Source organism: Dasypus novemcinctus, chromosome 1 (assembly GCF_030445035.2).
Source record: "Dasypus novemcinctus isolate mDasNov1 chromosome 1, mDasNov1.1.hap2, whole genome shotgun sequence".
NCBI classification, from domain to species: Eukaryota; Metazoa; Chordata; class Mammalia; order Cingulata; family Dasypodidae; genus Dasypus; species Dasypus novemcinctus.
The window spans coordinates 206,334,521-206,345,803 of NC_080673.1; the positions used below are offsets into that span (position 1 = coordinate 206,334,521).

General features: G+C 44.9%; 1 long non-coding RNA gene across 1 annotated transcript; it reads left to right on the plus strand.

Moving 5' to 3' along the window:
• The first annotated feature begins 1,037 nt into the window (after positions 1–1,037).
• LOC111761286 (uncharacterized) lies at positions 1,038–10,646 on the plus strand. The gene is made up of 3 exons (XR_002794691.2): positions 1,038–1,959; positions 4,583–4,730; positions 10,561–10,646. It is a non-coding gene; the product is annotated as an uncharacterized lncRNA (long non-coding RNA).
• The last annotated feature ends 637 nt before the right edge of the window (positions 10,647–11,283 follow it).

Genomic DNA, 11,283 nt, shown 5'->3' on the forward strand with positions numbered 1-11,283 from the left:
ATAACCTTAAAACTCTGTATCCAGGGGAAGCGGGTTTGGCCCAACGGATAGGGCATCTGCCTACCACATAGGAGGTCCAAGGTTCAAACCCAGGGCCTCCTGACCCATGTGAAGAGCTGGCCCACGCGCAGTGCTGATGCCCTGCCACACAGGGGTGCCCTGCGTAGGGGAGCCCCAAGCACAAGGAGTTCACCCCGTAAGGAGAGCTGCCCAGCACAAAAGAAAGTGCAGCCTGCCCAAGAATGGCGCTGCACACACAGAGAGCTGACACAACAAGATGACGCAACAAAACGAGACACAGATTCTGGGTGCTGCTGACAAGAATACAAGCGGACACAGAAGAACACACAGCGAATGGACACAGAGAGCAGACAACTGGGGAGGGGACAGGGAAGGGGAGAGAAATTTAAAAAATAATAATAAATCTTTTTTAAAAAAACAAAAACCTCTGTATCTGGAAGGAGACATCAGACCTAAAAAGCTCATTTTCTATCCAACTTCTGCGTGGCTGCAATACAAATTAGACAATGAAAGTCAGTGGCCGGAAAACAGCACTTTAATTTCTAAGTTCTCCAAGACTTAGAGAACTTTATCCAGTGTGATGGCAGATAGCCAGAGATCCTTACAATCAGGCATTTTACTATCTCTGCGATTGCCCCTCCTTCTGCCAATCCTGTTCTTCCCACAAAATTCTTCTTTTACACCAGAAACCTCCTCAGAAATCTTCCTCCTCATCACTTCCACCCCTAAAACTTCTGAAAACTCCGACTTAGAGCCCTCAGATCCCGCTCCCCCTGTACCTCCTCCACATGACCCTCTGGTGTTATCCCCGAGCTCACCCTCCACCCTTCCTCCTCCGCCTCTCCCCTCCTCACACTCGCTCACGAGGATCACCTCGCCCTCCTTCTGGGCCGCGCCCTCCACCTCTGCCAGCACCAGGCCCCTAACTCCACACAGACGCCAGCTCCTCTCTTGCCCTCCGGGAAGTAACAGGAGCTGAAGAAACAGCCAGAGTACCTGCTCTTTCTCATTCTCAGATTTAAGCCAGATAGAGGACCTGTTAGGCTCTTTCTCTGAAAATCCTGCTATATACATCGAAGAATTTCAACACCTCACTCGCTCATATGACCTCGTGTATCAAGACACACCCGTTATCATGACCTCCTCCACAACTCCAAAGGAAAAAAACGACTTTCGGGCTGCAGCTACCACTTTCGCAGATTTCACGCATACCCAGGATTCCAGCAGGCATTCGGCCGGCTCCACTGCAGTTCCCACCGCTGGCCCCCGCTGGGGTCACCGCCCAGGCTCCGGTGACCGTGCTCGCACGGTTTCTTAACCTGCGGAACACAAGGCAAGGAGAAGGCTGCCCTTAAGGCCGTTAATTAAGGCTGATGAAATCCAGCTGCCTTCATGAATAAATTAACTGAGTCTCTCCTTAAATGTATTATTTTTATATCCTGACTCGGATTCTGGTCAACTGTACTTACACATCCACTTCATCACACAATCTTATCCTGACATTAGAGAGAAACTACAGAAGTTAGAGGACAGCTCTCAAACCCCTCAGAAAGACCTGACTAAGGCGCCTTCAGGGTCTTTAACAACAGACAAGAGCAGCCAAGCAGGAAAAGCCTGAGCGAGAGCAGGCTAAAGCCTCCTCCTTGCTGCTGCCCTCCCTCGGCCTCCCCTCGGCCACCACCTGGACCCAGTCTCAGATGTGGAAGGAAGGGCACTGGGCACGTTCCTGCCCTAATCCAAGGCCCCCGTCCACGCCTTGCCCGGTGTGTCAGCGCAACGGTCACTGGAGGTCGGACTGTCTTGAAAACCCTGTTTCCAGGAGAGTTCCTCCAGCACACGCCACAAGTCCGGAGCCAAGACCTTCCTTCCCAGACCTTCTCGGGCTGACAAAGAACGACTGACGGGCCCGGGGTTCGGGACGGCCCCACATCTCCATCGGTAAGTCGGAACCGAGGGTTAGCATCAAGGTTGGAGGTAAGCCGACCTCCTTTTTAATTAACACGGGGGCCACGTATTCAGGCCTCCTAGAACATTCGGGACCTTCATCTGCTTCCTCTGTCTCTATTGTGGGAGTTGACGGCATCCCTTCTTCTCCTTTAATTACCAGACTGCTCAAATGCTCAACAGAAAACCATACGTTTCCCCACCAATTCCTTCTAATCCATCCCTGCCCCTCCCCATTTCTAGGTCGCGGTATACTGTCTAAACTCCACTCCTCCATCTCCTTTATGCCCCCATCCTCCCAAACCACCTCCCTTCTCCTCCTGTCTACCACACCCTCCCCCTCCCGGATCCCTGCTGCCATTCCTCCCGTAGTGCAGTCGGAAGCTCCTCCCCAGGTCTGGAACACCAGTTCTCCTTTAGTCTCATCGCACCATTCCGCTTTAGAATAGTCTTAAGGAAACCCTCCTCTTTCACAAACATTCCGAGGTATCCCCTGTCCATTTCTGCCTGATGAGGCTTGAAACCCACTGTTGACAAACGGTGCCGCTGGCCTCTGTGTCCAACTAACTCACCCTTTAACACTCCGATTCTAGTAGTAAAGAAACCCAATGGAAGCTATGGTTTTGTGCAGGACCTTAGAACTATTAATGAAGGCACACAGCCTAGTGTCCCCCTAGTTCCTGAGCTGCACAGTCTTCTGTCCCATGTATCCCCTCACACTACACGTTATACCGTTAATTGACCTCAAGGATGCCTTTTTCACTATTCCCCTAGACACTTCCCAAGACATTTTTGCCTTCACATGGACAGATCCTGAAAACCCTCGACATCCCCAACAATTAACACAACACGGACAGCTCTTCCCCAGGGCTTTAGAGACAGTCCCCGTGTCTTTGGACAGGCCCTACACCGAGATCTCTCTGACCTTCAGCTCCGCTCCGGTACCTTCTCCAACGTCGGTGACCTCCTCCTCCGTAGCCCCTCCTTACAAACCTCTATAACCCACACCATCGCCCTGCTTAACTTTCTCGGTAATAAGGGATATCGGGTTTCCCCAAGCAAAGGACAGTTTTAAAATCTGAAGTAACCTATCTAGGGCTCCACCTTTCCCCCTCATGTAAACATCTAACTGCAGACTGAATCCAATTCATCAGAGGCTATCCCCTCCCACAGACTAAAGCAGATCTCCTTTCTTTCCTAGGGCTTGTCAACTTTTTCTGTCTCTGAACTCCAGACTTTGGACCTATATCTAAACCTCTCTACCAAGCTGCTTCTGGCAACTTACACAACCTACTTGATCATCCCCTATCATTCAAACTTCCCTTCAGTCGGCTTAGAGAAGCCCTATTTCCTGCACCTGCTCTAGCCCTCCCCAATCCCTCTACACCTTTCTCTCTCTATGTAGACGCCAGACAAGGATATGCCCTAGGAATCTTAATGCAGCCATATGGCCCTGATAACAGAATCATTGGCTACTTCTCCAAACAGCTAGATCCCGTGACTCTGGGCTGGCCCACCTGCCTCAACGTCCTCGCTGCCGCTTCTCTCCTAGTCCAAAAAAGTTTTATACTGTCTCCGATAAATCATCTCCATATTTTTTCCTCACATCCCCTATCTCCTCTTTTAACTCTCAAATCGGCTGCATCTATCTTCTCTACCCATCTTCAAACCCTTCTTGCAACTCTTCTACAAAATCCCAGCCTCTTCTTACACCATTGTCCTCCTCTCAATCCTGCCACCCTCCTCCCCATTGATCCCAACCCATCCCCGGAAACACTGGACACAGATTACACTCATGACTGTGGTGACATACGTGATGTCCTCACTAAACATCTTCCCAATATTTCAGATACTCCTCTTATTAATCACACATGGTTTATTTTTAATTAATTTTTAATTGTATTTTTTTGAAGATACATAGATCACAAAAAATGTTACATTTAAAAAATAGAAGAGGTTCCCATATACCCCATACCCTGCCCCCTCCCTCTCCTCCCACCTCAACAACCTCTTTCATCACCGTGGTACATTCTTTGCATTTGGTGAACACATTCTGGAGCACTGCTGCACTACGTGGATAATAGTGTACCTTGTAGTTCACACTCCCCCCTAGTCCATTCAGTGGGTTATGGCAGGATATAAAATGTCCAGCATCTGCTCCTGTAATATCATTTAGGACAACTCCAAATCCCGAAAATGTTCCCACATCAATCTGTTCTCTCTCCCTGTCCTCAGCAATTACCATGTGTTGGAATCTGGGGCATAGTGCTGTTTCCGTGGCTACGCTTTTACCATAGGAGTGCAGCAATTAAGCCTCTTGGGTCTACAGGACAAAGCTGCCCGGGGCAGAGAGAAAGACGAGCAAACACACTTTGTAGTTTGAAAGGAATACTAAATCTTTGTACTCTGAGATAAGTTCTTTAATTTACGAGCATTGTTAATGTGTAGTTACGCTGCTTGTTATCTCGATAGCTTGAGTATATATAATGCCACATGAAGAAAATAAAGTTGTCTGAGGAGTTTCCACTCTCAGACCCCCTGATCCCAGCTCTCTCGCTCTTTCTTTCTTTGTTTCCTTCTCCCTTTCCTCTTTCTTTCATTCCCGATACCCTTTCAGGTCCACATCTCCAACATCTGGCAACATCGGGCTCCAACGAGGGGCCCGAAGAAGCGAGTCTTCCAAAACAGGATCGGGAACCGTGGAAAGGACTCCTACGAGGGTCGCATGTGACGTCCAAAGCAGTGTGACTCGAGTCTTCTTTTAGGTAAGTAACATTTCTGCTAAGCCATCAGGGTAATGGGTAATTGAACTGGACGTGTGGAAGAACACTCACAAGTGTTAAAAACTGTTGAAAGCTAGTGGGGTGCCTGTAAAAAGTTGTGCGTTAATGGAATTGTTTGCTTTAATACAAACGCATTGTGTTTGGTTTCAGCCTCAGGGGTGGAATGTCTTAAATTTGAAACAGTGGAAATGTGTAATGAAAGCTTTAGGGAGAGCACATCAGAGAGGGGAATCCCTTCCTTTATCTGCGTGGGCTTTGTGCCAGCAAATTGCTGCCGCCTTAGATCCTTTACCATCAGAGGAAGATGACGAAGAAGAAATTACTATACTTTCAAAACCCATAGACAAACAGAAAATGGAGAGCCATTTGAAAGAACTAAATTCGGAGTCAAAAGGCGGAGGAGAGTCTCCTGGCGTTATGCCTAATCCCAGTACTAATCCTTTCATAGATAAAAAGACAACCGTCTGCTCTAATGAAATATCCAATCTCCATATACCTCATCCAGGCGCTTATCCCAGCTTACATCCAGTTCAACCTACTGCGCCTGATGAGCCGCAGCCTATGGCTGCCCCGACCTCAGCCCCTGGAATTTTTTCAGATACGGCAGATGATTTACCCTATGTTAAAAAGATAGTTGTTTCCAACCCCATTCCTCAAACACCCTTGATGTGCTGTTTATTGCAAGGATCTCAACAAGGGATCTGGAGGCTGTGCAATTCTTATCAGCTTTTCCGGATAAATCACGACCAACTCCATCAGATGCTAATAATCCTCAGGGAGGTGCTGAGTTCCATCATGAACCAATACCTTTTAAACTATTGAAATATTTAAAACAGGCTTGCGTGCAATATGGGGTTAACTCTCCATATACGTTCGGCTTAGTTCAAGGCATGGCTCAGGCAGATAGATTGATGCCTTGGGACTGGGAAATGTTAGCCCGTACTGTTCTTAGCCCTGCTGAATTTTTTTTTTAAGATTTATTTATTTATTTCTCTCCCCTTTCTCCCCCCATCCCGGTTGTCTGTTCTCTGTGTCTATTTGCTGCGTGTTCTTCTTTGTCCGCTTCTGTTGTTGTCAGCGGCATGGGAATCTGTGTCTCTTTTTGTTGCGTCATCTTGCTGTGTCAGCTCTCTGTGTGTGCAGCGCCATTCCTGGGCAGGCTGCACTTTATTTCACACTGGGTGGCTCTTCTTACGGGGCGCACTCCTTGCACATGGGGCTCCCCTACGTGGGGGACACCCCTGTGTGGCGCGGCACTCCTTGCGCGCATCAGCACTGCGCATGGGCCAGCTGCACACGGGTCAGGGAGGCCCGGGGTTTGAACCACGGACCTCCCCTGTGGCTCTGCTGAATTTCTGCAATTTAAAACTTGGTGGACCGATGAGGCTAATGTGACTGCCCGGCGAAATGCTAATCAAGACCCTCCGGTGCTTATATCAGCACAGCAAATATTGGGAATAGGAGCGTGGGCAGGAGTTGACAGACAAATGCAGTACGATGATGTAGAAATAGTTCAAGTCAGAACGTCCTGCTTAGCAGCTTGGAGAAAAATTTCAGCCCCTAGGAAACCTATACAGTCCTTTGCTAAAGTTATACAAAAAGTAAATAAGCCATATGTAGAGTTTGTAGCTAGGCTATTGGATATTATTCAAAAAACTAGAAATTTCAGAAGTTAGAGACTTGATTTTATTAACTCTTGCATTTGATCAAGCAAATAGTGAATGCAAAAAGGCTATTAAACCCGTTAAGGCAGTGGGAAGGTCAATACAGACTGCATTAAGGCTTGCCAGGACATAGGGTCCACCACCCACCAGAGGGCCATATTAGCTGTGGCAATAAGGGGTGATCAAAGACCCCAGGCTAAAAGAGGAAATTGTTTTAAATGTGGGAAATCTGGTCATTTTCAAAAGGATTGCAGAGCAAATTTTGCTCAGCCACAAAATGGGGGAGGAAAAACCCCCTCTAAACTGTGCCGTATATGCCAAAAGGGCTTTCATTGGGCTAATGAATGTAAGTTTAGATTTCATAAAAACAGCTCTCCCATTTCACCGTTGGGAAACTGCTTTGTGGGCCTAGCTCAAGGCCCTCAGACAAATAGGAGCCTACAGGAAAGATACCCAGTCAGCAATGGCCAGCAGCATGCATTCCAGTTTCTGAATTAAGGGCAGCTACTCGAGGGAGCGCTGCTGTTGATTTACCTTCTACAGAAACTAAACTTATTACTCCTGCTATGGGTATGCAAACTATACTTATGGGTGTAAAAGGCCCATTACCTCCTGAAACTGTTGACTTAATTGTAGGTAGGAGTAGTTTACCTATGAAAGGACGGCTAGTACAAACTGGCATTATAGATAATCATTATAAGGAAGAAATTAAGGTTATGGTGTAAGCTGTTGGTCAAGTACAAGTTATTTTGGGGCAACGTATAGCTCAATTATTACTCCTGCCCTATCACAAACCTTGCACTCTTCCTTTTGATAGAAATGGGGGATTTGGGTCTATGGGGAATGAAATTTATTGGCAAACTTTTGTAGACAATGATTGGCCTGAAATTACTATTACTATTAATGGAAAAGTGTTTTGGGGTTAATAGACACAGGCGCTGATGTGCCCATCATTGCTAAGCGATACTGGCCTCAATCATGGACATTACAACAAGTCCCAACAGTCTTTACTGGCATTGGCACTATGACAGATATTTATCAGAGTACCTCTATTTTTGATGCTTTAGGACCTGATAGGCAAAAATCTACGCTATAAACTTATGTGGCTGATGTTGGCCTTAATTTATGGGGCTGTGGTTTAATAGTCAGTGGGGAGCTTTTGCTCACATTCCTACATTATCTGAGCAGGCAAAAGCTTTATTTATGGATATGCAGTATAACCCTAACATACGTCAAAAAGAGGATCATAGAGGACTTGGTTCTGTTACACTGAGACAAGATTCAGCGATGCAAAATTCAACATAGGGGCCATTGCAATAAAGGGCATTACTAGTCCCATAACCTGGTTTACAGAAGCACCAGTGTGGGTTGATCGATGGCCCCTGCCCGTGGAAAAACTCACTGCCCTTCATAGTTTAGTAAAAGAACAATTATCTCAGAAACATATTGAGCCCTCAAATAATCCTTGGGATTCTCCAGTGTTTGTGATAAAAAAGAAATCTGGAAAATGGCGAATGGTAGCTGATCTAAGAGGAGTGAATAAGGCTACAAGTCCTATGGGGGCACTGCAACCAGGGGCTCCACAGCCCTCTATGATTCCTAAGAATTGGTCTTTGAGTATTATAGATTTGAAAGATTGTTTCTTTACTATTCCTTTGCATCCTTCTGATAAAGAGAAATTCACCTTTTCTGTTCCTGCTCTAAATAATCAATCCCCTCTGCAGAGATATCAGTGGTGTGTGTTGCCTCAGGGCATGATGAGCAGTTCCACCATGTGTCAATTATTCCTTCATCAGCCTCTACAGGTGCTAAGAAAAAGGTTTCCAAAGGCCATGATTATTCATTATATGGATGATATATTATTTGCACATTCTTCAGACGACAAGTCACAGCAACTGTTTCAGTATGCCGAAAGGTGTTTCCCGAGTATGGGTTACAGGTGCCCCTGAAAAAGTTCTGCGGAACACCCCTATTGTTATCTAGGTATGCAAGTGGCAAATGGACACATACGCCCACAGAAAATACAACTGAGACGTGATAAATTAAAAACCTTCAATGACTTTCAAAAACTTCTGGGGGGGAAATGGACTTGGCCCAGTGGTTAGGGCGTCCGTCTACCACATGGGAGGTCCGCGGTTCAAACCCCGGGCCTCCTTGACCCGTGTGGAGCTGGCCCATGCGCAGTGCTGATGCGCGCAAGGAGTGCCCTGCCACGCAGGGTTGTCCCCCGCGTAGGGGAGCCCCACGCGCAAGGAGTGCACCCCGTAAGGAGAGCCGCCCAGCGCGAAGGAGGGAGCAGCCTGCCCAGGAATGGCGCCGCCCACACTTCCCGTGCCACTGACAACAACAGAAGCGGACAAAGAAACAAGACGCAGCAAATAGACACAGAGAACAGACAACCGGGGGGCGGGGGAGGGGGATTAAATAAATAAATAAATCTTTAAAAAAAAAAAAACTTCTGGGGGATATTAATTGGATTCGTCCTACTCTAGGTATTTCTAACTACATGTTGCAGCACCTATTTCAAACTTTAGAGGGAAATCCTGCCCTCTCGAGTCCGAGGAAATTATCCTCAGAAGCAGAAAAAAGAATTAAATCTCACTGAAGAATGAATTTCACAGGGACAATTGACTCAAATAGATCCTGACAAAACCATAGACTTGGTGATTTTTTCTACCCTGCAATCTCCTACGGCCCTGTTCTGGCAAGATGGCATATTGGAATAGGTATTTATCCCCAATAATAAACAAAAAAGATTACGAACATATTTACAAAAACTTATTTCTATTATTGCTAAAGGTTGATTAGTTGCTCATGCAACTTAAAGGGACTGATCCTGATCGAATAATATGTAGTCTGTCTAATGATGAAATTAAACATCTTTATGCTACAAATACACAATGGCAAGTTGCTATTAGCGATTTTTAGGGAATTATTGACAACCATTACCCAACTTCTAAGCTGTTAACATTCTTACGGAGAACAACTTGGATTTTACCAAAAATATTTAAGTCATTTCCAATTGAAAATGCACTTACCATTTTCACAGATGGTAGTAGCAATGGTAAAGCAGCTTATAGTTTGGCAAACACCGCATACTTCTGCACAACATACAGAATTATCAGCTGTTCTCATGTTCCTACAAACTTTTAAAGAGCCTCACAATAATATGTCTGATTCTGAATTTGTTTGCTTAACTGTTGCTCAAATTGAAACTGCTAATATCTCTGTAACTGATGCGCTTTCTCAAATGTTCCTACAATTGCAGGCACTCATTCATCAATGAGTAAATTCTCTGTACATTACCCATATTTGATCACATTCTGCTTTACCTGGCCCCTTGGTCGCACATAATGCGCAAGCTGATATTCTAGTAGAGTCTATACAGGATGTTGCCAAATATCATGCTCTAACTTATATCGATACTAAGGGATTGCAACATAAATTTCCGTCTTTAACAAAATTGCAAGCACAAGATATTATAAAACATTGTTCTACCTGTGGCCCTCTCGTGTCGGCACCGATTGATAAAGGCACTAAATCCCGAGGGCTGGCTCCAAATCAAATCTGGCAAATGGATGTCACACATGTTCCAACTTTTGGTAAACTGCAGTATGTTCATGTTTGTATTGATACTTATTCTCACTTCGTATGGGCTACAGTGCACAGTGGGGAAAGATTTTGTCATGTTCGTTCACATTTGTGGTCTGCCTTTGCAGTTATGGGATGCCCTGCAGAAATCAAAACTGATAATGGTCCAGCTTATTCTGGCAAACAATTTGCAACATTTTGCTCTAAATAATCCATTGCTCATGTCACAGGAATTTCTTATAATCCTACAGGTCAAGCCATAGTTGAAGGGTCGCATCATACCCTTAAGCAAATGTTTTTAAAACAAAAAGGGGGAGATGATGGCATTATAGTACCAAAGGACCAAATGGCAAAAGCTTTATTCACTTTAAATTTCCTTAATGTATATGATTCAATAAAGCCTGCTGAACGGCATTATGCATTGAATAAGAATAAAGAAAATGTATTGTGTGAGTCAGCTGAATATCAGCCAATATATTGGAAAGATGTCCTAACTAACACTTGGCAAAAGGGAAGGGTTAAAGTATGGGGGCGAGGATATGCTCTTGTCATTACAGAAGACGCAGAACAAATTTGGCTGCCAGCTCGACAGATTAAACTGCGGATAGAGAAAAAGAAAGAGAATTTTGACGATGATTTCTCCTCTCCTGATCATGTTAATGGTAACTCTGGGTCATGCAGGTGAAAATCATACTTATTGGGCATACATTCCTAACCCACCTCTAGTATGTGCTCTAACATGGAAAGACCCATCATTTCCTATATTTTTTAATGAAACACATGTGTTTCCTGGGCCTATAGATGATAGACTACCCTTAAAACCTGATGAAGAAGGGAAGAAAATATATAATCTTACCCTTCCTTTTGATCATAGACCATTATGCATTGGAAAAAGTTCCCCTTGTATGCAAACAAAAAATCAGAATATGGTTATCATGAAAAGTTATGGTACCAAATTATTAATAACTTTGTTTCCCTCATATAATTCTTTTGTAACTAAAAAGCAAAATTATAATTGTCCACCCTGAGAACCTGAAGAGAAAGAGGGATGGCAGGAATGCCATATAGGAAGAGGATCTGTCATTTCTAATGATTCCTGTGGAATAGTGTGGAAAGTGCTCCTATGGAGACCCCTAAAGAACAGAACGGCACATTTATATGGCATGGACTTAACAACAAGGGGCAACGAGTTAGTAGTATGCAATATCCTTTTTCAGAATCTCTATTCTCAGGTGAACAAGTGGTATATACTAACAATTTTACTATTTGGAAATGTAAAG